Source organism: Pteropus medius, unplaced genomic scaffold, assembly GCF_902729225.1.
Source record: "Pteropus medius unplaced genomic scaffold, Ma_sr-lr_union100, whole genome shotgun sequence".
In the NCBI taxonomy this organism is placed as follows: Eukaryota; Metazoa; Chordata; class Mammalia; order Chiroptera; family Pteropodidae; genus Pteropus; species Pteropus medius.
Window position 1 is genome coordinate 3139443 of NW_024353908.1, and position 25466 is coordinate 3164908.

The following is a 25466-nucleotide window of genomic DNA, read 5'->3' on the forward strand; positions in this document are numbered from 1 at the left end:
ACATACACAAAAAAAAATAAAATTAAAACTTTGAAAAGTGCTGAAAAAGAAAAGATTTATGCTGCTATGAGAGCATGTCATAGTTGACCTAGTGTGGTGGGGTGATGTGAAGAGTGGAGAGGTGTGTCAGGGGATGCTTCCCTGGGGAAATGTTTGTTTTGAATATTGAAGTACAAGTAGGACTTTCAGGAAGATGTAGTAGGTTCACCATGTACAGAGGCTCTGTGGAAGGAGGGAATTTTGTATGTGTTCAAGAAATTGGAAGAAGGCTAGCGAGGCTGAAACACACAGAAAGGGGAGGGGTTTGGGGAGGGATCGGGATGAGGCTGGTGATTTAGGCAAGGTCCAGACTGTATAGTGCCTTCTAAGAAACCCTAAGAATTTTTATCTATTTAAAGAGCAGTGGAAAACCAGTGAAGACTTTTAAGCATGTGATGGGAGAAGATCACAGATGTTGTAGTGTGAAGAGCTTGTTAGGCTAGTTAGAAAGACCCTCGCTTATGAGGGGTGAATGTAGCCTGACCAGGGTAGTAGAATTTAGGAATTAAAATGGATTTTGGGAGAGAGGACGGAGCAGTATAGAGCATGATGCCTGAGTTTGTGGCTTGCACAGTTGAATAAATGATGAGACCTAGTTTGGGAAAAATAATTCTCAGTCTTTTGGCTTTTGTTAGAGAAATTCTTCTGTCTTCATAACTTAGCTCTTTTTGGAGCATCTGTTCTTTAGTTCATAATTCTAGGTAATGTCTAGTTTTCTTTCTTTCCTTCTGTTATTCTTTTCTTTATTATTTAAAGGAACTCTTGGGCTGAGTTATTTATTGCAGGTTACCTTTTGTCTGCCTTTTTTGTATGTTTATAGAGTTTAGTTATTTTCTTATAATATTTTTGTATGAAATGTAGGAATATAAGAAATATGGATGTACATTTTAAAGAATATTAATAAACTAAATATATATGTACCTCCACCAGTCTTAAGAAAAAGAATATTACTTCCTAGAGGCTCTCTATGGAAACAGTCCCAGCTGTATTTCCCATCTCCCTCTGGTAACAACCACCCTGAATTTTGTGTTAAGCATTACCTTGCTTTTTCTTATGGTTTTACCATCAATGTATGTATCTGAAGTTTAATTTTAGTTTTGCCTGCTTTTGAACTTTCTGTAAATGGAATCATACTGTGTTTTTCTATTACTTTCTGCTTGCGCATATTTTTTTTCTTTTTTTTAAAATATATTTATCCATGATGATGCACAGAGGTGTAGTGTAGTTTGTTTTTATTCCTGCTGTTTGCTATCCTATTGCCTGAATATATTGCAATTTGTTTATCAGTTGTTCTGAGATTGTATTGTTGATGAATTGTTTCCCTTCTGAGTTATTAGGAAAATACTGCTCTGTACATCTTTGTTCATGCTTCATTGTGCACTTGTGCAACTTTTGGAATAAACTCTATATCTGGAAATGGAATTGCTGGGACTTAGGGAATAGTTATAGGTTAGACTTTACTGGATAATGCCAAACTGTTTTCCAATAAACCTACCAATTTATTTCACCTTATAATCCCACCAGCAGTATGAGAATTCCATGGTTCAAGATTCATGCCAACACTTGTTCAAATTTTAAGATTTGACAATCTGCAAGGGTGTGACTTTCTTTTATAGTTTTCATTTTCTTGATAACTAATGGAGCTGAACATCTTTTCGTGTATTTATGAGCCATTTATGTTTCCTTTTCTGTGAAATGTCTGTCGTATTGCCTATTTTTTTTATTAGGGATATCTTTTTTTTTTTTTTTTTTTTTTTTTAGGATTTTCCAGTACTCTGGATACTAGTCCTTTATTAGTTAAATATGTTGCAAACGTTCTTTTCCAAATTGCAGTTTATCTTTTAGTCTCCTGTAGTGTCTTCATAAACAGAAGTTTTTAATTTTAATGTTGTAGAATTTATCAGTATGTTCTTTTATGGGTATGCTTTTTGTTTCTTGTTTAAGAAAGTTTTTTGATTTGGATGTCATAAAGATTTCTCATATAGTATCTTCTAAAAATTTTTTCTTTTACGTTTAGCATCCAAGTCTTTAGTCCACCTGGAACTAATTTTTGTGTATTTTATGAGATAGAGGAACCAGTTTTATTTTTTCTCATATGTATAACCTTATCCCAGCTTCATTTATCAAATTGTCTATCCTTTCCCCATGCATCTTGCCGTGGTCACTCTGTCATACATCAAGTTTACATATATGCATGGATCTGTTTTCTGGGTTTTCTATTCAGTTCCACTGATTTACTTGTCTATCGTGTGTTAATACCATACTTTCTTACTTTCGGTAGCTTTTTATCTTAGAATCAGCCTGTCAAATACCATGAGAAACATTCTGATTGGAATTGCTATGAATCTATTAATCAGTTTGGGGAAACTAAAACACTTAGTCTCTTCCAATGACATGGTAAGACTAAGTTTTTCTTTTAGTCTTTCAATAAAAATTTATATTTCCCGTAAAACTTTTGTACATTTGTTAGATTTATTGCTTTATATTTTGTGTTACTATTATAAATAGTATTTTTAAAAAATTATTTTTAAACCGCATGTTTAAGCTATATAGAAATGTAATTCACCTTGCTAGAAAAACTCTTATTAACTCTTATGTTTAGATTCTCTTCAGTTTTTGATATAAGCAGTAATAATACAAATAATAACAATTTGGTTTCTTCTTTTCTAATCTTTATACCTTTTATTTCTTTTTTCTTTTTCTTTATTCTTTATTTTATTATACTGGTTAGACCTTCCAGTACAGTGCTGAATAGATATAGTGGTAATGTACTTTCCTATCTTTATCTTTAGAAAATGCTTTCAACAGTTCACCTTTAGATATGATGTTTGCTACAGGCTTTTTTAGATAGTATTTATCAAATTAAGAAAGGTTTGTATTATTCTTAGTTTGCAAGAGATTGATCCAAATGGTCATTGAATTTTATTGCAAACTTTTCCTCATCTTTTGAGATGATATTAAGGGTTTTCTCCTTAATCTGTTAATGTAATAAATGGCATTTATAAAATTCTAAGTTAACTTAGGCCTTGCATTCCTGGGATAAACTCATCTTGATTATGATGTATTATTTAAATATGATGACGAATTTGGTTTGGGGTGTATGTGTGTGTATGCGCACGCGTACGCACCTGTGTTTCACATGCTGCAAGAGAGAAAAACATATGGAGGGAGGGAGGGAGGGAAGGAGATTGGCTTTCTTGTATTGTCCTTTTTTAGATTCGTTATCAAGGTATGCCAGCCTGATAAAATGAGTTGGTGGTGTTGCCTTTTCTATTCTCCGAAATGGTTTAAGTAATATTGAATTGATCTCATTCTTGAATCTTCAGTAAAATTTATCAGAATAGCTATCTTGACCTTTTTTTTCTGTGAGAAGATTTTTAAACTATTCATTCAGATTTTTCACTTGTTTATAGGACTATTCTTGTCCTCTAGTTTTCCTTTTGGTAGGTTATGTTTCTCTAGAAATTTGTCCATTTCATCTGAATTTTCAAAACTTTCTGGCATAAAGATATTCTTATTTCCTCTTATCTGTTTTCTTCTCTATAGCATCTATACTGTCTTATTTTATGTTCCTATATATTTGTGCTTTCTCTATTTTGCTTCTTTTGGGAGGTACTGTAATGTATTTGTCACTGATTTCTAATTTTATTGCATTTCTGTCAAAGAATTTAATTTGTTGAGATTAATTTTATGCCTAGTATGTAGTTGCTTTCTTAAAATTTAAAGCTTGAAAAATAATGTGTTATTCTATACTTGTTAGTTGCTGTGTTGTCTTTCCATTGGATGAAACTTGACAGTTGAGCTGTTTTAAGTTTTTTATACCCTTACTGATTTGGCTTTTTCATCTGTCAATTCTTAGATTCAAAGAGGTGTGTGAAAATCTCCTACAGTGTTGGTGATGTTGTCGTTTTCTTCTTGTGGACCTGTAGTCAATTTTTACTTTATATTTTGGGGCATGTTATTTGGTGTTATTAGTTTATAATTGTTATATCTCCCCTGGCAAATTGCAATATTTATTATGTAGCGACCTTCTTTATCACTAACAATGCTTTTTTGCATTACAGTTTATTTTGTCTATTATTAATATGGAGATCCTCACATTCTTTTGGTTAGTATTTGCCTGGTGTATCTTTTTTCTGTCCTTGGAGGAGTTAATTTTTGTGAACATTGCTTCAATAAATTTTTGGTGACTGGTTTGAAATTCAGAGATAAGTACAAAATCTTATATTTTTTAGTAAGTGAAAAATTTACTGTAAATATATGATATAAAGATGTCATGAATCAGTAATTTGGGAACTAGTTGTAACGTTAGATGTTTTGGGGGTTTTTGGTCTTATTGTTGGCCAGGTCGACATGTCTGGGTTCTCTGATTCAAGTGTGTCTATCTTTGACTCCCCACTCCACACTAAATCATTCACCAACCCTTTTAATTCTTCCTATATAAGCTTTAATACCTTTTTTTAAATTCAAGGTCATATTTTCTCATTTCCTGCCAGAGTATCTTCTCTGTTTGCCTTGCCACCAGAATCTTAGTCTCTCTCTTGTTCTTTCCTACAATAATGCCAGTCTGATCATTCTGAAATGCCATTTTGAACATGGCTGTACTCAGAAGTTCTTGATGATTCCCTCTTGCCAGCAGGTTAAAGTCTAAAGTTAAAGTCTAAATGTCTGAGCTGGGTTCAAGACCCTCTCTAACCTCTTCCTCATATTTTATGCTCTATCACTCACTCCTGCTTATTGGATACCCTTCCTCTCTCTTGTTAAACAGATACACTTACCATTTCCCAAAATTTGCTATAAACTTTAGCTTTTATTTGCCTCTGTGCATTGCGTTTTCTGTATCAGAAACATTACATTTTTCCCGAAGTTTCCTCTAATGGCCCCAACAAAGTCACCTCTTTGTGGTAAGGCTTAAAGCTAACACTGACATCAGTTTTTTTGGTGGTGATCATCTATAAAGTCAGTCATAGAATTGAAATGTCTGGCAAAATTTTCTCTTTTGCAAGCCTTTATTCTGTGGATCAATTCCCTATGCATTGTCAGCATAATGTGATTGCTTAGCCTTGTCATGAAGGACTCCAGTGCCTAGAAACTGATTAATGAATGAGGAGACCTGTTCTCCTCCGTTTAAAAGTTCTGCTTTAAATTTAAAAATACTGTTTAAAAGTTCTTCTTTAAATTAGATTGAAATCTACTTTCTTCACATTAGTTTTAATTTTTTTTTAGGCAAGGCAACCCTTGGTTGACCTCACAGATTGCATGGACCTTGTCAGCTTACAATCCCTTAGTTATTTTTTTTTATTTTTTACACCTACAGCACCTGGTCTTCCTACGTGGTCTCCCATCCAAGTACTAACCAGGCCTGACCCTGCTTAGCTTCCGAGATCAGATGGGATTGGGCTTGTTCAGGGTAGCATGGCCATAGAATTACTTTTAATTTTGAACCCATATTAAGTTCATTCTCTGTCTTCAGCTATCTAGAGAACTGCTGTTGTATTCCAAGACTTCCAGATCAAACTCCTCTGCCTTTAAGTTACTCTTACAGGTTCAAAATTTTCCATTGTTTGCCCTTCCTGGTCTTCTTTTAGATGAACTATGCTTCAGTCCCCAGCCCCCCTTTTTTTTTTGGTCATTCCCCTTTTAGAGTATCTTCCAGGTTAAATGTAATACTCCAGGTTTGGCCAGAAAGTAGGGAGGAGCTGTTGCTTTCAGTTTTTAGTAAACATTGTTGTGTTTTTATAGTCAAGGAGCTCATCTACTTATCTTTGTAAACCTCAACATGATTCTTAGTTTGCCATTAGCCAAAACTCTTGAAATCTTTGTGTCAATCATTTCTGTTTAATTTCTCTTCTGTATTAACTATTGAAGTACTTTGTGTTTGTCTCTGTTCAGTTCACCTTATTGCAGGTGTCCCCAACCCCCAGGCCATGGACTGGTACCAGTCTGTGACCTGCTAGGCTGCATAGCAGAAGGTGAGTGGCAGATGAGCAAGCGAAGCTTCATCTGTATTTGCAGCCACTCCCCAGCACTAGCATCACCACCTTGGCTCCACCTCTTATCATCAGGTGTTAGATTCTCATAGAAGCACCAGTCCCTGGTGCCAAAAACGTTGGGGACTGCTTCATTGGATTCGGTTTATCCCATCGTTTTGGAACTGGAATTTGTCATCCCAGGTATCTCCTGATCTTTTCACTTTCGTAATGCTGTTCATAAACTTGACTCCTGAAATCAGTAATCAATTTTGGAGCACTTTATGTATGTCCAGCACCAGGGAAGACATGGAGGACTTGAATAGGGATTATATAAGACTTCTGCCCTTTACGAAGTAAAATGAACATTTTATGTTTTCACCTAAGACAGTGAATAAAATGTTGAATGAAGAAGTTCGATGTCAGAACTTTGTACTCCTCCACTCGATACCTTGATTCAGCTTGAAATCAATCTCACCTGTAAGTCAAATATGAGTCCATTCAGCTTTATAACCATTCTCCCCATTTTCTGTTATTTCACCCATAGTAAGCCATAGGAGACTGTCATATGTCTGTCTTCTCAAAACCCAGGTACAGTCTTTACACAGGGCTCCCAGATTCAAGCCAAATCCCAAGGAATGACATAAATTTTTACAAAGCATACCAGCTCCTGAGGATTACCACTTCATCTCTTAACTGCCTACATATAGTTCATGGATTTTGAGTTCATGGTCTATAATTTTATCACTTTCCTTCTATGCCTTTTTGAAGTTCAGCAAGATACATTTGCCTCTTTCCTATAATCTCTGTGGCTGTTGGAGACTAGAAACATTCTTCTGATTCCCTCTCCAGTTGTTTTTCTATGATCAGCAAAATGCCTTTTCTATTAGCATTAATCTGTGTCGCAGTTTTTGCATTCCATAATAATAGCTGTAATGTTATGGTACTTTGTGGTCATTTTTCTTTTCCTCATCATTCTCAGTTTGTTGAACCAACTGACAGCCATTGGTCAAAGTGACAGAGAGAAGCAAACTTCTCCATCTTGGAACTTCTAAGATACAGTCTGGCCCACCCCAGTCATTCTGTCATCTTAAGCCATGGTTCACAAAGCCAAATCCTGCTTTTGATTTGAGAAAGTTTAGTTCAGAAAGTTGTCCTTTGCCATTAGAATGTAGAGAGACCATAGCCAAGTATCATGGTTAAGAGTATGGGAGCCAGTTGACTGACAAGTCATTTAAACTCTCTCTGCTTCAGCTGTTCATAAAATGGGGCGAATTAGGTAAGTTAGATGAGCTAACAACATGCAATATGTTTAAAGCATGTTAACATAGCATAAGTAGTCAATAAATGGTTTGCCAACAACAAAGCTCCAGCGATGCAGTGCTTGCTTAACAATAACGTTGGCTGAATTAGGCACTTAGTCTATAATAATAACAGCTTACTGCATGCGAGGCATCTCTCATAATCTCACGGTTCCATATAAATTTGGGTTGTGTCTGTTTTATTAAAGCTTCATGTTATATATATGGAAACTGAGGCTTAGAGAGTTGAAGTAACCCAGGCCTGTTTGTCTTCAGAGCCTGAAGACAAACACAATGCTGTGGTCAGTCAGTCCCCTGTCATCTTCCAGAGCATGCGACACTCCCCTCTTCATATTAACATTGCAGGCTCTGCTAACGTTCCAACGTGGTTTCTGTTATTGAGTATTTAGTATAGTTGGTAAGATAAGATATACAAATGGCGGAATTAGAGGACTGTGGAGTGAACCCCTCCTTCATTGCTAGTGATACATTCATAAAAAATGATTCAGAGAAGAAGAAACTTAGGGTGGTCTACAAGGCTTAGTAGAGTAGCTATCTTGAACTCGAAGCTGAAGATGAGTGGGATCTGATCAGGACAGAAAGAAAGGAGGAAGATGTACTAGGCAAGAACACTACTTGAAGCAGATCCCACTGGTTAAAACACTTGTACTGGGTGTGGGAGTAGTGGTAAACTGGCCATACTGGTGTAGCAGGTTTGTGTTGGGGTATGTAGAATATGTTAGAGAAATGGGGAAATAGAACTAAGTCTGCAGAATGTAAAAGTTACAAGCTAGTGGCCTTTGGGTCACATTTGGCTCTCATGAGTTTTTAAAAACTTTGAATTGGTTGTCAGCACTTAAAATTTGGAAGATTTTATGTAAAATTCTGGATTTACAGCTGCTTTTGAAATAAGGGAAGTTCTGGCAGTTGCTGGGCCCACATCCCCACATGGTAACAATTGGCTAGAGCTGAGACCAGCTGTCTCCATTATGCAGGACAAGTGCTTTCCACTCTGCCTCAACCCCCTCTTCTCCAGCCCCCTCCACTAGATTCCATCTGCATGGCTTATAAGGGCAGCAGACTTTGTGACCTTGGCCTAATGGGTAAGGGCTCTGATACTGGATAAGAGGATTCTGGACTTTTTTCCTGCCAAATTGCAGGCTCCATGCAAGCAGGAGTCATGCTTTGTGTACTGCTTTACTGCTGGGGCTAGCAAAATGCCCAGAAGATATTGGGCACTCGATAAATGTGGCACCTGGATGGTGGCAGTGACCACATTCTACTGGAATCAATTTTGGAAGCTGCAGCAGACCTCTAGAATGCTTAGGAGACAACAGACTGATGAGGTACACACCAGTCGACCTGATGGTTCATTGTGAACAATTTTTAAGGCAAAATGTGGATGACCATTAAGCAGCAAATAGACTGCTTATAAAGTAGAGAACAGTCTTTCTCTGTGTTGAGGAAAAAACTGCTGGTCATGCATTGCTCTGTTTCCAGCTTCACTACCAGACATGGATAGCTACCCTGCTGTTTTCTTCTTTGAACTATACACTAAACAATAGGAATAGAAAATGCATAGGTAAGATTAGTGGTACATATTATTTGCCTCACTCAGCAGGACAACAGTATGACAAAGATCATAGCCAGAGCTGGGGGCTCTGTGTGGTTTAGCAAAAACTTGTAAAACTTAATTGCTTTAACTAGGGATATGATCTTTCTTCCTGGCTGCTGATGCCAGCTCTTTGCCAGGATTTAGACTGTGTTCTTGTTTATTTATTTCCCTTTCTTCTGCACTTGGTATTCTCCCCAGCTCCTTCTGAATGCACCTTGCCATCAGGAACACTAGAAAAGAAGAAAATCAAACTGCCTCTTCCCTCGGGCTGTGACTCTGGAAAATCAAAGCCAAGCAGAGACAGCTCTTCTCTGCCTGCAGCAGGGTCAACGATTTGTGTAATGTTTTCCCTCTGAGCTTATCTCTTGCGTATTTCTTGTGTTTTTGAGCAAGGGAATGGAAAGCTGAATCACTGCTGCTGCCTTTTTAAGCAGGTGGGAACTGCTGCTGTGATCAAAGCTGAGTATAAACTACTCATTGTGAGGCTGATTTATATCTGTAGAGTGAGTTGGCTCCAATAAGATACCCACCCACATGCCTCAACAAGGAATGGAAGGAGAAAAGCACTTATATATCTCATCCCATATAGGAAGCATTTTGATAGCATCATTTGAATCAAACCATAAATAGGCTTTTGCATCTAGTTCTTGTAGGAGCCTGAAATGCTCCTAAAATAGCCAATAGGTGTGTTTCTAACAGCCATCTAACTGGAGATATAAGTTGTACTGTATATTCCTGTATTTAGTCAAATAATATTTTGAGCCACCTTTTCATTTTTATTTTGAGTAATCAGTAGTTTTCATAGGTTGTAAATTGGGTCTGATTGGGATATTTTGGCAACTCTTCAGTTCCAAGTATAGAGGAGTTTTTGCTTATACATCTTGATAAAGTGAACATAAGATTTAAAAAAGATGCCCAACAAACTAATTGATTCCTAATTTTTGAGAGTCATGGTTACTACCTTAAAATATGTAATAAATTGTAATTTCTATCTCGATAAAACTCCTAGGAGACTTAATCTGCATAAATGTTTTGTGAAGGATTAGATCTCACAACATAGGAAAGATTCTGTAATGGTTCTACTGGCAAGCGTCATTTTCTGGTTTCTTGTTACATGTAATTAATTAACTCTGATTACCAAGAGAGTTGTCACTGTTTTAGTATGAGTCAGCACTGACTGGGTCTGCATGTCAGAGCTCTGGCCTTCTCTGGGATTGACCCTCTGGCAGTAGACAATTGTTTTCCTCTGAACATTGGTGAAATATGGAGAGTTATCTCCACCTGCTTAGCTGATGTGGCTGAGGAAAGGATCAGACGGGATCATGCATAGGATAGCAATTTGAAGAGCCTCCAGTCTGATGCCAGTATGAAGTATTAGCACTCAAGTTTGTGGCTTGTCCTGTGGTCTTAGCTATGTGTAGGCCTCATTTTTGTCACAGAAAATCGGAGCTTTAGATTAGATCTCTGTGATCTAATTTTATACATGAGGCTATTTTAATTTAAATTAATTAAAATTAAATAAAATTTAAGATTCAATTTTTCAGTCAAGCTATTGGCTTTTCAAGTACTCATTAGCCACACACATGGCTAGTGGATATCGTATTGGACAGCAAGACAAAGAACTTGCCCATCATTGTATAAAGCTCTACTGGACAGTCATAGACTCAATTACCTGTCAGGTTTTTTTCCAGTCTGAGATTGTGGAGGCTTCAACAAGTGACTTGCTCAGTCCTTAGAGGAGAATTAATTTTGTTTTTAACGCCACCCCCTACCACCCATGCCAGGAACTTTTATGTGCAGAGAATTCTTTGCTCCTTGTTTTCCTGGTGGCTGAGCCTGAGGCCTTCCTATGGCATCTTTTACGATCAGTTTCTTAGAAGAAATAAGTTAGTTGTAGAATGATACATTTGGGAGCCCTCAAATAGTTTTATATAGTTTATATTTGTAATATAAAATCCCGTCAAGCTAGAATTTTTCTCTTTAAACCTCTCAGTGTTTATTTTCAAAACCGAGGTCATTTTCCATGAACATGAGAAAGCACAGGTTAGGTGTCAGGTCCAGGTGGTTAGAGATATAAGAAGTAATTGCTTAGGCATGGATACATGATCTAGAGATTAGAAATAGTTACTTGGGAATTGACAGTCAGATGCCTTTTAGGACTGGGAGCAGGGGGTAGATGTGAGGTTTGTACTAGATTTAATACACTGGAGATTCAAGCCAGGAAGAAATGAAATAGGCAAAAGCAAGAATAAAGCTAGGTCCCATAGTTCAGGCTATTCAAATATATTTAGTCACTATGTCACATTTCAGTGAAGCTTTCCTGAAACACTCATAAAAAATTGAATACCTCTTGCCCCTAGCATTCCTGGGCCCCCTTTTCACCATTGTGTTTTTCTGTAGCACTTACAATCTAGCACACTCTACATTTACTTAGTTTTTGTTTATTGTTTATCTCTTCCTTCACAGAAGTATAAGCTCTGTGAACACTAAGATTCTTATCTGTTCTATTAAGTGCTTGGGCACATAGTACTTATAATAAATATTTATTGAATGAATGAATATTGCAGATCTGTATTGCTTCAGTGAGATCTGGAGGTAGTGGTTACTTGTAGGAGGCTAGTGGTATAGATGGAGGTAAGGGAATAATGGGTAGAGGTAATAGGAAGGCAGGCAAGGACTGAGATCTTAATGCACAGAAGGGAGATTGGTGACAGGCATCTGAACCCTGGACTCAGGAGAGGTCTCCATAGAAGTTGAAGATTTTGCACTAGGATTAAGTTGGCCTAGAAGAAAAGCAAAGGAGAGAACTCTTGAGTCAAAGGACCCTTAGAGTAGGGCTTCTTGCACTTTATTTACCTGGACCAAAGATTGGTGAGTGGGTGTGTGAGAGAGAGCTGAGCAGAGTCAGGCTATCCTTTATGGAATGTGTGAAATGATAGCAAGTGCTTAGCCCTCAAGAGTTGACCCAGGGATAGGAGAGAACCTCACACCACTCCCGTCTCTCTTAGGTATTTGATCAGTTTGAAAGTCACTGATACTGAGGTTGGAAAAGTGTAAGGTGGTAATAATCATCACTTTAACATAGTCACAACTGCCTGGAGCAGTGTTTCTCAGAATTCATTGTGCATATAGATCCTCTGGGGAGCTTGTTAACATGTGATACTGATTCTGGGATCTGGGTTAGGGACCAGGACTTTGCAGTTCTAAGTTGTGGGTGATGATGCTGCTGTTGGTCTAGAGACTACACTTGAAGTAGCAAGGCTTTAGTACAGAGAGAAATTAAATATTAATCATTGATATCAGTTGCCTTTAAAAATATTTTTAAATGCCCCTTGGATAAGTTAGGCACTGCCATTTAAGGATGTTCTGAGAAGGACACAAATGAACAAAATCAGGAATGAAAGAGGAGAAATTATGACAGACACTGCAGAAATACAAAGGATCATACAAGAATACTATGAAAAAGTATATACCACCAAATTTAATAACCTAGAAGAAATGGACCAGTGCTTAGAAAGATACAACCTTCCTAGACTGAATCAAGAAATTGAAAATCTAAATAGACCCATGAGCAGTATGGAAATTGAAGCAGTCATCAGAAACCTCCCAAAAAGTAAAAGTCCAGGACCACATGGCTTCACCAGTGAATTCTACCTAACATTCAAAGAAGATTTAATATCTGTTCTCCTCAAACTCACCCAAAAAATCAAAGAGGAGGCAATAATTCCTAACTCATTTTATGAGACCAATATTACTCTGATACCAAAACCTGGTAAAAGAAACACACAAAAAGAAAACTACAGACCAATATCTCTCCTGAACACCGATGCAGAAATCCTAAACAAGATACTAGTGAACCAAATACAGCAACATATTAAAAAGATTATACACCACGATCAAGTGGGCTTCATTCCAGGGGCACAGTGATGGTTCAACATACGCAAATCGATTCATGCGCTACACCACATAAACAAATTAAAAAATAAGAATCATATGATCATATAAATAGATGTAAAAAAGCCTTTAACAAGATACAACATCCTGTTATGATCAAAACACTTAACAAAATCAGTATAGAAAAGAAAATACCTTAACATAATAAAGGCCATATATGACAAACCCTCAGCCAACATTATACTTAATGGTGAAAAACAAAAAACTTTTCCTCTAAGATCAGGAACAAGACAAAACTGTCCACTCTCTCCACTGTTACTCAGTATAACATTGGAGGTCCTATTGAATGCAGTCAGGCAAGGGAAAGGTATAAAAGGCACCCACATAGGAAATGAAGAAATCAAACTGTTACTGTTTGTAGGCGACATGATTCTCTATATAGAAAACTCTAAAGACTCCACAAGAACACTGCTAGAAACAATAAGCAAATACAGTAAATTTTCTGGATACAAAATATATAAAGGCTCAAAAATCCATAGCATTCTTTTACTCTAATAACGAATAGTCAGAAAAAGAAGTGGAAAAATTAATTTCTTTTGCAATTGAAGCCACCTGCAAAAGAATGAAACTAGACTGTTGTGTATCACCACACACCAAAATTAAATATCTAGGAATAAATTTAATGAAACATGTGAAGGACCTATATAATGAAAATTATAAGACCCCGTTAAAAGAAATCAAAGAAGATCCAAAGAAATGGAAAGATATTCGTGTTATTGGATTGGAAGAATCAACATAGTTAAAAGGACCTTATTCCCTAAAACATTATACAGATTTAATGTAATCCCCATCAAAATCTCATCGTCATTTTTCAAAGAAATAGAACAAAAAATCATCAGATTTGTATGGAAGCACAAAAGACCCCGAATTGCCAAAGGTGTCCTGAGAAAAAGAACGAGGCTGGAGGTATCACTCTGCCACTTCAAATTATACTATAAAGTGATAGTAATCAAAACAGCATGTTATTGACAACAGAACAGACACACGGACCAGTGGAACAGAATCAAGAGTCCAGAAGTAAACCCATGTTTATATGGGCAAATAATTTTCGACAAAAGAGCCAGAAACATACGGTGGAGAAAGGAAAGCCTCTTCAATCAATGGTGCTGGGAAAACTGGAAAGCCACCTGCAAAAGAATGAAACTAGACTGTTGTGTATCACCACACACGAAAATTAACTCGAAATGGATTAAGGACTTGAATATAAGACATGACACAATAAATTGCGTAGAAGAAAACATAGGAAAGAAACTCAAGGACCTTGAACTTAAAGAGGATTTTATAAATTTGACCTCAAAGGCAAGGCAAAAATAAATGATTAGGACTATATCAAACTAAAATACTTCTGCTCAGCAAAAGAAATCATCAACAAGGCAAAGAGACAGCCATCCAAATGAAAAAATATATTTGCAAGCAATGCCTTTGATAAGGGCCTAATATCCAAAATAAACAAAGAACTCATACAACTCAGTAACCAAAAAAAAAAACAAAACAATCCAATTAAAATATGGGCAGAGGACCTGAACAGACACTTCTCCCAGGAAGACATACAAATGGCCAACAAACATTGCTATTAGGGAAATGCAAATCAAAACCACAATGAGATACCATCTCACACCTGTTAGAATAGCTATAATCAACAGGACAAGTAATAACAAATGTTGGAGAGGATGTGGAGAAAAAGCAACCTCATACACTGCTAGTGGGACTGCAAATTGGTACAGCTACTATGGAAAACAGTATGGAGTTTCCTCAAAAAATTAAGACTCGATCTACCATATGATCCAGCAGTCCCTCTACTGGGTATTTACCCCAAAGACTGGAAAACTCATATCCAAAAAGCTCTTTGCACACCAATGTTCACAGCAGCATTCACAGTGACTAGGACATGGAAGCAACTGAAGTGTCCTACGATAGATGATTGGCTAAAGAAGCTGTGGTACAAATGTACAATGGAATATTACTCAGCCATAAGAAGAGATGAAATACTGCCATTTGCGACAACATAGTTGGACCTCAAGATAATCATGCTAAGCGAAATAAACCAGACAGAAAAAGTTGAAAATCACATGATATCACTTATACGTGGGATATAAACCTAAAAGCAACAAACAAACATGACAAACAAACAGAGACTTATGGACATGGACAATAGACTAGTGGTTACCAGAAGGTGGGGGATGGGAGAGGTAGATGTGGTGAAAGGGCTCAAAGATGTGGTGACAGAAAGAAATCTATGGGCGGTGAATACACAATACAATACAATATATATGGCTTATTGTTGAATTGTACACTTGAAATGGATTTCATTAACCATAATAAAAGCAGTTATTAATTAATTTAAAAAATATAAAAAAGGATGTTCTGATAGGCAGATGCTTTTCACTTTGGTTTAAATAGTTTTTGAGAGAACATAAGCAAGCCTTAAGGAAATTAGCCTTTTTCAATTTTGATTTTCTATAGTTGAACACTTGTCAGCGCCATCGTCAAGTCTGACTTTCAATTGCACGGCCTCCTAAGGTAGTCATTTAATACTCCAAGTCTAAGCGGACTTTTATGTCAATTCCTCACATGTGAGAAGTGGTTGTGCCCAGTAGGGTATGGTACGTATGCGCTGAGCCACTGATCAAACTGGTCTTATCAGGGATCTAGGTCAGTGTTAGGAGAAGTCAGTTCTTGGGGTGCGGAGAAGCTGGCAGTGCCCGACTCATTCCAAAGGCTCACCGTGCTTTAAAAAAAATTACTGTTCTCGAAGATTTTGAGGGGACAAAAGGAGGATCCTAAACCATGGACATTTTGGAATTTGTTTTCTGATAGTCAAGGTCTCTTGTAAATAGATGATCTTATGTGCATCTCTCCTTCCTGCCACATTCCAAGATAGAATATTTAGTTCTTGTAGAATGCAGTCAGTCTGTTCTGCAGTCTGAGGATGTAGCTATGGACCAGATGGAGCTGTTGGCCTTGTACTATGATTCCACGGTTCTCACATCACTAAAACCTTCTTCCCACTTTTCTCTCCTAGACAGAAGTTCATGGGTCTTAAGAAAGTGTTAGTTTAGATTACTGCTTTCTATAGGAAACTTTTTCCACCCTCTTTCCTTTTCTTCCCACCATTCCAAACCTGAAATGGCTGCCCATCCTCTGTGGTCTCATGGCCAGTACCAAATTATAGTCAGTTCTCATTATTTGTAGTAGTTATGTTCTCTAAAGTTTCTGCAAACATTGAATTAGCAAATTTTGGACCACTGCTCCTAGAGGAAATATAGAGTTAGGTTCCTGTGAGCCTCTGGGCACATTTTCATCAACCAATCAATACATATCTTTGTTTTATTAGTATTTCTGTTTAAAGACACCTTATTTAATATATATTCATTAACAGTGAACTCACAGCCAACAGCATTATAACTCATGCGTGAACAAAGCTGATCTAACACAAGTATTTTCTCCATGCATTCTAGCCTTTGTGTACTTAAGAACATTAGCAATTTAGCGCTAAGCTTGGGAGCCATTTTAAACAGTGAAATCAACAAAATCTCCCAAATGAAAAAAAACCATGGCACTAAATTGACCATGAAAGGATACTTTTTTACAGTATGACAACTGAAAGAAGAAGACAGAGTCATCTTATTAGACCTTAGCTGAGAATGTGCACATTGGACGAGTACAGATTTTTGACGCTCTGCGACTGACCACAGAAGCACTGAGGAGTTTTGATTTTGAGGTTACAAGTAAATTTTGGCAAGTAGGCAAATTCACAAATATGAAATTCACAAATAATGAGTATCAACTGCACCCTATAGACAAACTTAACATTGATATATATGGACCAGAACGTTGGAGGCAGAATAGAAAAAAATATATATTTTTTTTCTTCCAAGAATTTGATATTTGAAATTTCAAGAAAAGCATTGAAGTAGTCAACTTGAGCATAATTAGGACTTTAGTGGACTTCTTGCTCTCATTTTAAGGTGCAAAATGATTTTCATGTCGAATTATATGAGGCGAGGAGACTACCTCCTCAGAGCCCACAACAAAGCCCCTGAGCTGGATGTGCCCAGGAGTACCTTATGCTGGTCCCTCTCATGGACTTACTTCACTGTGATATGATGGTTTGTTCTTTGGTCAGCACACACACACTGAGATGATCTGATCTCCAGATCAGAGGCTGTTTATATTCACTATTACATCTACCGAACCTGGCTCATAGTAGGTACTCAAATATTTGTCAGAAGACTGACCTTGGATCTGAGCACTTGATCTATAAGGCAGCAGCTCGTTCGAATTACTTCTAGTCTCGTCCATAATTCAGAACCAGAAAATTTTGAAAGCAAAAATATTTTCAGGACTATTGGCAACAAAACCTGACTGACCTAAACTCATCTTTTGACATGAGACTATTTTCAATCTTCATTTACTACACTTGGAATGACTACATTTTGCTACAGAAATATTAGTGTACTTGATTACAGGTTGCTGCTGGGGGTGTTAGATAATGTATATATAATGTTATATATTCAGAGTTACCTTTCTGAAATGCAAAACAAAACCATGGGAATTTTGAAACCCTTTTAGGTCGAAGTGTTTCAGATAAGGTATTGCAGACCTGAAGTAGAATTTAGGAATTTTTTGTAGATATTTTATTTGAGGAAATTGACAATTTACTTAGGCGTGAATTAGCCAGAGGCATAAATGGTTATAACCTCTGGCTGATGAAAGGAAAATAAAATAACATAATCTGCTGGCATAACTCCTGAGGGGACTGCATGTAAAGTCCCAGGGTAAGTCTAAAGCATGCTGAGAATAGTTCTTTTGGTGAGTAGGAAGCTTAGATAGTAAAAATGAGTTGATTAATGACTTTATCATAAATATAAAAAATATTTGAGTCTTTACTGTCAATCCACACGTGCATATTATTAGTGAGTGGAGTATATTAGAAAAAGAGACCTCTTGAATTTCAGAATTTATTTGAACAGTGTGACCATAATTTCCAAATCAACTATCATTTGACAGATAAAACATACTCTTAAAAAAAAAAAAGGACAAAATCAAAGCAAAAGAATCCTAAATGACTGAGGTCAGCCTGATGCAGGACAGGGCACATTTCTCCGAGTTGTGGGGAGACCGAGTCCCATACCGAGCGAAGAAGGAGTTCCTTTGGCGAAGAGCATGGAAAGAAATCAACACACTTGCCAAAGTTAGAGTCAAAAGGAAAGTTTGTTAGAAGAGGAATAACACTCCACAGACAGAGGGAGGTCTCCTCTCAGAGGCAGAGAGTGAGAGGGACAGTAAGAGAGACAGGGGCAGACACAGTAAAGGCACTGAGAGAGACCCAGAGAGACAGAGACAATAGAGCTGATGAGGACAGTGAGAGAGTAAAAGGCACTGAGAGGGACAGCAAGTGTTCAGGGAATTCAGTTTATATGCCATTCTTTAGTTCTTATTTCCTGCGATATGGGTATACAGTGAGGAAGAGGAAGAGTGTGTAGCAGAAAAAGTAAGAATAGAGTGAAAGGCCTGCTGGCAGTTCCCAGCCTTTGATCCTGAGGTTCCCCATCTTTTTGCCATAGGCAATGACTCTTGGTTCCTGTTTCCCCTGCACAGGTGTGGGGAATGGGTTGTTAGCAATCCTAGCAGAAATCTCCCTCTGTTCTGAAATTGTCCTTCTGGCCTGGCTGCAGGGCTGAGCAGCATATTGCAGTCGCTGAATGTAGCTTGATTAACATTTTAATTCTCTTGCCTCCTCCTACAAAAAAAAAAAAAAAAAAAGTTTTCCCATCTAGTTCTATAATGATAATGATAATAATCACCTGATCTAGTTGTCCTCTGTACTCCCCCGGGAAAGATTTCTTTTTTGTTGTTACTGTATAAATTTTAATTGGAATTGCAAATATAGAATAGGGTCTTATAAACCTTTATACTCATTTTTTTAAAAAACTTTGTTTTTAAGAAGGTAAGCTTCACCCTATAGTATACAAATTAGATAAAATTGCTCCCTTTTAGGAAAATATTTATATAAATGGTACAAAGACATCTGAAGGCTTGTTTTCAGGTTTTTGATAAGAAAGATGAAGTATTTATTAGAGGCTTAGAAACAGTATAAAAAGAAAAATAATAGAAATTTTTATTTTATACTTAGTTAAGAAAGTACTAAGATTGGTCTGTAGATCAAATGTCCTGGGGGGGTGGGGAATGCCTTTCAAGATGATATTTGAAATGACCCACAGACAGTGCTTTAAGCAGTATCTCAGGACTAACCTTCATAGTAGTGAACTATCTACTTCTGCAAAGAACAACTTTCTGTATATGGTATGCACACTGGAAGAGATGACTGATATTTCTCTAGACATATTTTGAGATTCTTTTTATGTTTAGTATAACATGCCATGCCTTTTAAAAGAAATTTGAGATGAGGAGTATTAGAAATCCTGATAGTTTTCCCAGAGGAAATTGGAGCTGTCCCTGTGATGCTGTGTACCCTTAAGACACATTCCTCTTCTCTCTGGCTCCATCTCCTATTTTAGAGCAAATGTTCAGAAGCCTGAAACTTTTTCCAGGATTAATATTTGTTGGGTTTTGGGTGTTTTTCTTGTTTGTTTTTTTTTGTTTTGTTTTTAAGCTAATCTTTGTTGATGTATGCACAGATTATAAGTACACCAAGTAATGAATTCTGATAAAGTGAAACACTTGTGTAACTATTACCCAAATCAAGAACTACGCTTTAGGGGCAGCCTAGAAGCCCCTTTTGTGCACTCTCACATCTATCACCATCCACTGATTTTGCCTGTTTTAGTACTTTGTACAACTGAAATAATACAGTGCATACCTTTTTGCGTGTGGCTTCATTCATGTTATTTTTGTGAGGATTCTAAGTCATTGTTACTTTTTAAAAGTCTCTTTGGGGCACCTTTAAAAAAAATCTACTAGCGGATTGGCTTGTAATTGTGCAGTGCAAATAAATTGCAAATTGAGCAAAAGAGCAAGGATTTCATGAAGGCAGTGGAAGTAATATGGGAGCTGTACTTCAGCCACACACAGAAACACTGACAATGAGGCTTGAAGGTGTGGGATTAGTTAATAGTTGAAGGAGAAAACTCTACAGTAATAGTGACATTAGTGGAAATCTTTAGTTTGAATTTCAAAGGATTGACTTGTATATCACATGATTGAAGCCTTGAGAAAACTGATGATGCCATGGTTGGTTATTTGCAAAAATTCCTCTAAAATTCTGCTATAAAAGACCAACCTGCAGTGATGACTGTCATATGATGCTATAACATAATTTTGTTAAAAGAGTCGCAATTACAAATATAATTAATATTTGGTTTATTCTTTGTTCATCTTCAGAATTAGCTCATAGCAGCAATTATAACCTGCATATTAACATTGTAAAATATTTTATAAACTTATTTGTGTAGTTTGTAGTTTTGTTTCAAGGTAAAATCTTAACCTTTTTTTAAAATCACTGTTTACTATTAAAATTTGGCTTCTACTTTACGGTCTTAATTATCCTCCATTTTTGAGCATCTCCACTATCTATTTGTTTCAGCTGCAGGGGGTTTACTATGTTGAAGAATTTCCCCACAAAATTTGTGCCCATCTCAGAATCTCCAAATATGACTTTATTTGGAAATAAGGTTGTTGTAGAAGTCATTAATTGTTAAGATAAGTAGGATGGCCCCTTAATCTAGTACGACTGGTGTCCTTATAAGGAGAGGAGAAGAGACACAGAGACACATCTAGAGGGAAGATGGCCTTATGAGGAAACAAACAGAGAGAGAATGCTGTCTTAACAGAGGCAGAGCTTGCTGGATTAGTGGCAGCATCAGAAGCTAAGAGAAAGGCATGAATCAGATTCTTCCCTCAGAGCCCTCAAAAGGAACCCTGTCAGCACCTTGTTTTTTGACTTCTAGCCTCAAGACCTGTGAGAGTATTACTTTCTGTTGCTTTAAGCCACCATTTTGTGGTAGTTTGTTATGGCAGCCCTAAGAAACTAATACAGATGTTGGTACTGTGAGTGCAGTGCTGCTATAACAAATACCTAAAAACATGGGAGTGGCTTTGGAATTGGGTAATGGGTAGAGGCTGGAAGAGTTTAGGGGTACATATAGAAAAATCCTAGAATGCCTTAAAAGAGACTTTTGGTAGAAATATGGACATTAAAGGTAACTCTAGTTAGGGCTCAGAAAGAAGTAAGGAGAGCTACAGAAAAAGTTTCTGTTGTCTTAGAAAAAATATATATTATTACAGACAGAATGGTGCTAGAAATAGGAATGTTAAAGGTGCTTTTCATGAGGTCCAAGATGGAAATGAGGAATGTATTATTGGAGACTGGAGAAAAAGTGATCACTGTTACAAAGTATCAGAGAGCTTGGCTGACTTATGCTCTGTCATTCAGTGGCGGAAAATAGAACTGACAAGCGAAGAACTTGATATTTAGCTAAATTTCTAAACAAAGAGTGAAAAGTGCAGCCTGCTTTCTCCTCATTGCTTATAGTAGAATACAGAAAGGGAAAGATAAGTTAAGGAAGGAATTGTTAAGCAAAAACGAACCAGCATTTGATTTGGAAAATTTTCACCCTATCCAGATAGTGTGCTCTGAAAACAGGGCCTAGGATGTGGCTGGACAGCCATTGGCTAAAAAGCATTTGACTTATGGATCCACTCTACCTTCTTAGCACAAGTCAGGAATAGAGGTGGAGTCATTTAGAAAGGACCTGTGGAGAATCCTCATGTCTAGTAGCGTGGATCCCCACAACATCTACCAAAGATCAACAAGGTTTTTGAAAATGTCATACCAGCAGAAACTCTGTCAGCCTAGACCAAAACAAAACAAAACAAAACAAAACAGACAACAATAACCAGAACAAAAAACAGATGGGAAGAAATGAAGGAAGAATAACTCCAAGGACAGAATCGTAGATACAGAAGTCAGAGTGGGTGGACAGAGGACAGAGTATCGAGCCACAGAGGATTATTCTCGGGCCTCAAAAACTAATGAAATTGACCTATTGTGTTGTGACCTTGCATTGGACTGATAACCTTTTCATCCTTTCTATTTTCTCCCTTCTGAAATGGGAAAGTCTGTTCTATGCCTGCCCCACCATTGTATTTTGGAAACAGGTAACTCGTTTAGTTTCACAAGTCCGTGGATGGAGAGGAATTTTACCCCAGGATGGAACATACCCAGAATCTCTCTTAAGTCTAATTTAGATGAGATTTTGGACATAGAGTTGATATTGGAACAGTAGAGACTTTGGGGGATGTTGAGATGGGGTGAATGTATATATTGCATATGGGACAGACATGAACTGGGGGTGGGCCAAAAAGATAAGCTGTAATGGGTTGGACAGTGTCAACTCAAAATGCTTGTCTTTCCCAGAACTTCAAGATGTGACTTTATTTGGAAATAGGGTTGTCGTAGAGGTCATTAATTCATAAGTTCATTCTGGAGTAGGATGGCCTCTTAATCCAGTAAGACTGGTGTCTTTATAAGGCAAGAAGAAGAGACAGACACATACTGAGGGAAGATAGCCATGTGAAGGAATAGATGCACAGAGAAAACACCATGTCATGACAGAGGCAGAGCTTAAAATGATGTGTCTACAAGTCAAGGAACACCAAAGATTGCTGGAAACACTAGAAACTAAGAGAAAGGCATGGAACAGATTCTCCCCCTGAGAGCCCTCAGAAAGAACCAACCCTGTAAGCATCTTGATTTTGAACTTCTAGCCTCCAGAACTATAAGAGAATAAATTACTATTCTATTAAGCCACCAGTTTGTGGTAGTTTGTTATGGCAGCCATAGGAAACTAATATGGGGAGTTTTTAGAAAATTATTCTGCTGATTCATGGACTAAATGTTATTTTTCATAGCCCAGGCCCACAGAATAGTATTAAATCAAGTTGAAAATAGGGTGAAAAGTTATTCCATTGGCCCAAACTTAATATGGCTTAAATAACACTTGTTGCAGTATTTTCTATATTAAATTAGCAGTTTCTTGTTCAAAGAGATTGTTTCTATTAATGACTGAGCTGGAAACAGTTTTTACTATTATAGAATAATAACACAATTCTGTGTTCATCTGTGCATCGATTGGTATTTGCTTTTCATGACAACTTTCAGAGAATAGTTTCACTAGCAGCTTCTACTTAAAGCTAATGTATTACCTTTTAGACCAGGCTACAATATAAATATGTTTTTGGACAGAGAATTTTGAAGTTTGGAACTGTTTCTTTTCAATAAAGAGGAATTCTGATTATATGTCATTTTCAATTCCCTTTAAAAAGAAAGTTGATGTGCTGTTTGTCCCGATAGAATCATAGAATCTTAAAGAGAGAGAGAGAGAGAGAGAGAGAGAGAGAGAGAATATGAATGAGAATGTGTGTGTCCTTTGAAACTAAAAGGCCAAGACAATGTATTCCATCATCCAGTTATGAAATGTTTCTTGAATTGCCTCACTGGTATCCTGTGCTACATTATCAGTTGTTTGCTCTAGTGTGAGTTTGTCATGGCTGGCAGGTTGGCAGGTTTGGGCAGAGGAAATGAAACCTAGTCAGTTACTACAAGATTTATAGTAGACCTGCTATTGCAGGAAGTGGTGAAAAGTTGATTGATAGTTTGAGACAAAACTCTACAGCAAGAAACAGGATGTATGCTTTCTATTTATACACAGTTTTCTTTTTCCTACGTTTCAGTGCTCCTTTGCACTTTGTCTTGGCTGTTTCATAAGGCCATGGGTCCTTTTTTTTTCTTTCCCCAAACTTGACCACCAAATATAAAACAAATGGGGAAATTTTATATAAGTTCAGCCATGGTAAAGGCATGTACTTTCAGCTCTTCCTCTTTTATGGTAGTTTTATCTGCTGTAACTTGTCAGAAAGCAGTGTTTAATTAATTGTTTTTCTAAATAGAATATTATTTCACATATACAAAGAAAATGAAAGTTTTTTTAAAATTTACGTGGTACGATTACATTTCCCAAAACTTTAAGAAAAAACCTGTTTTGAGTGAATTTTATTAAAATATGATAATATGTTTCAGTTGTCATATCTTATTTTAAATGCTAAATCTCTTTAGTTGGTAATAAATATATTCTTAATGGGTAGGTGTTTTTCACTTAGATATAAAATATATACTGTAAGTCCAACTAGTAACTTAGTTTCTGTATTCATTGAGATATATCAGAATGTACTTGATTTTTCTAAGCATTGTGGTTAACTAATAATGTCATCTGACCAGGGCTTTTTGACATGAACTAACCTGGTCTGAGTGTGACAGTGAAAAACCACTAACTGCAATAAATGAGGTGCTTTCTGAAATGGAAAGGCCATTACAGAGGTAGACTCTAGAATTTACAAGGAGTGGCAGACTTAGAACCAACTCTAATTGTACCAGCAGTTGAAGGAACAAAAAGGCTACTTTTTCATGGCCTAGTTTTTTTTCTCCAAAGAAATATTTTTCTTTTTTATGAACAGTGATTGCTAAATTATCTGTGTCAAACAGTTGAATAGAAACAAACCCAGCTTTCATTGCTTATATTATTAGGTCACATTCTACACCAATAATATTTTGAAATTTGTAATCACTTTTTATCCTAGCATTCTTTAGGGGAAGAGTTCAGAATACTTCCTCTATAAACTTAATGTTCTGTCAGATCTTTAATATTAATTTAGGAAACTAGGCAGCTTGAAGATTAAATGTAGAATATAAGAAGTAGAGATGAATCAGCATGGTGAAGAATCAAAAATTAGCGTTATTTATTTTTTACATATTTATATAAATGGGTCACTGTAAACATAATGTAGTGTTAAAAGTGAGAAACAAACTTTTTCCTGAAGGATTAAAATTCACATCAGCTGGTAATAGGCACAAGTTCCTGTTTTGGTCACATAGCTCATCCTTGCTACTTTCCTGTCTGTTGGAGTTGACATTTTTTAGTCCCACCATATGTAGGGTATGCTTTGTGAAAAGAGCCAGGATTATAGGTGACGGACTTTGAAATTCCAAACTTATTCTGTTGTAAATGACAGATATAACATTTTTATAGTAGACAAAAACAGATCAAAATAGTTTTTAACTTGAGTTGACATATCTACCGTACTATTAACTAATATGCACTGAAATAATTAAAAATTTTTTCTTTCTAGTCTAAACCTCTAAAATTAAAGCTTAGGTGTATACACTTCGTTTAAGATTGCTAAGCTAAAGATATTAGTCATAGCTTCTTTGGAGAATTCTGGGCCTTGTGTAAGTTAGAACTTGCTCATTTGGAAGACGTGGAATAGAGCTCAATTGGGAAGGAGTAAAGAATGTGGTCTTAAGAAGTGAAACTTTTCAGAGTCTGGATATCCATGGAAAGCCCTCGGGTGAAGTAAGAAGAGCACTAGAACTCGGAGGCATCAGTTACTGTCTTGACTGCCCCTTGTTAGCTGGGTGAACTGCAGCAGGTTTCTTAATGCCTCCAAGCTTCCATTTCGTCATCTGTAATGGAGCTAAAAAGGAAACTGATTTATGGGGTTGCCATTAGGAACAAGTACAGTGACATTTGTGGAATATCATCCTTCATATGTTGTTGAAAGTATTTGTCA

At 36.8% G+C, this 25466-nt stretch overlaps 1 protein-coding gene and 1 pseudogene across 1 annotated transcript in view; one reads left to right on the top strand and one right to left on the bottom strand.

Moving 5' to 3' along the window:
* SHQ1 (SHQ1, H/ACA ribonucleoprotein assembly factor) overlaps positions 1 to 25466 on the top strand; it is a 113118-nt gene that overhangs the window by 84089 nt on the left and 3563 nt on the right. The gene's annotated exons all lie outside the window — the stretch shown is intronic.
* On the bottom strand, positions 5348 to 5466 carry LOC120593835 (uncharacterized; annotated as a pseudogene).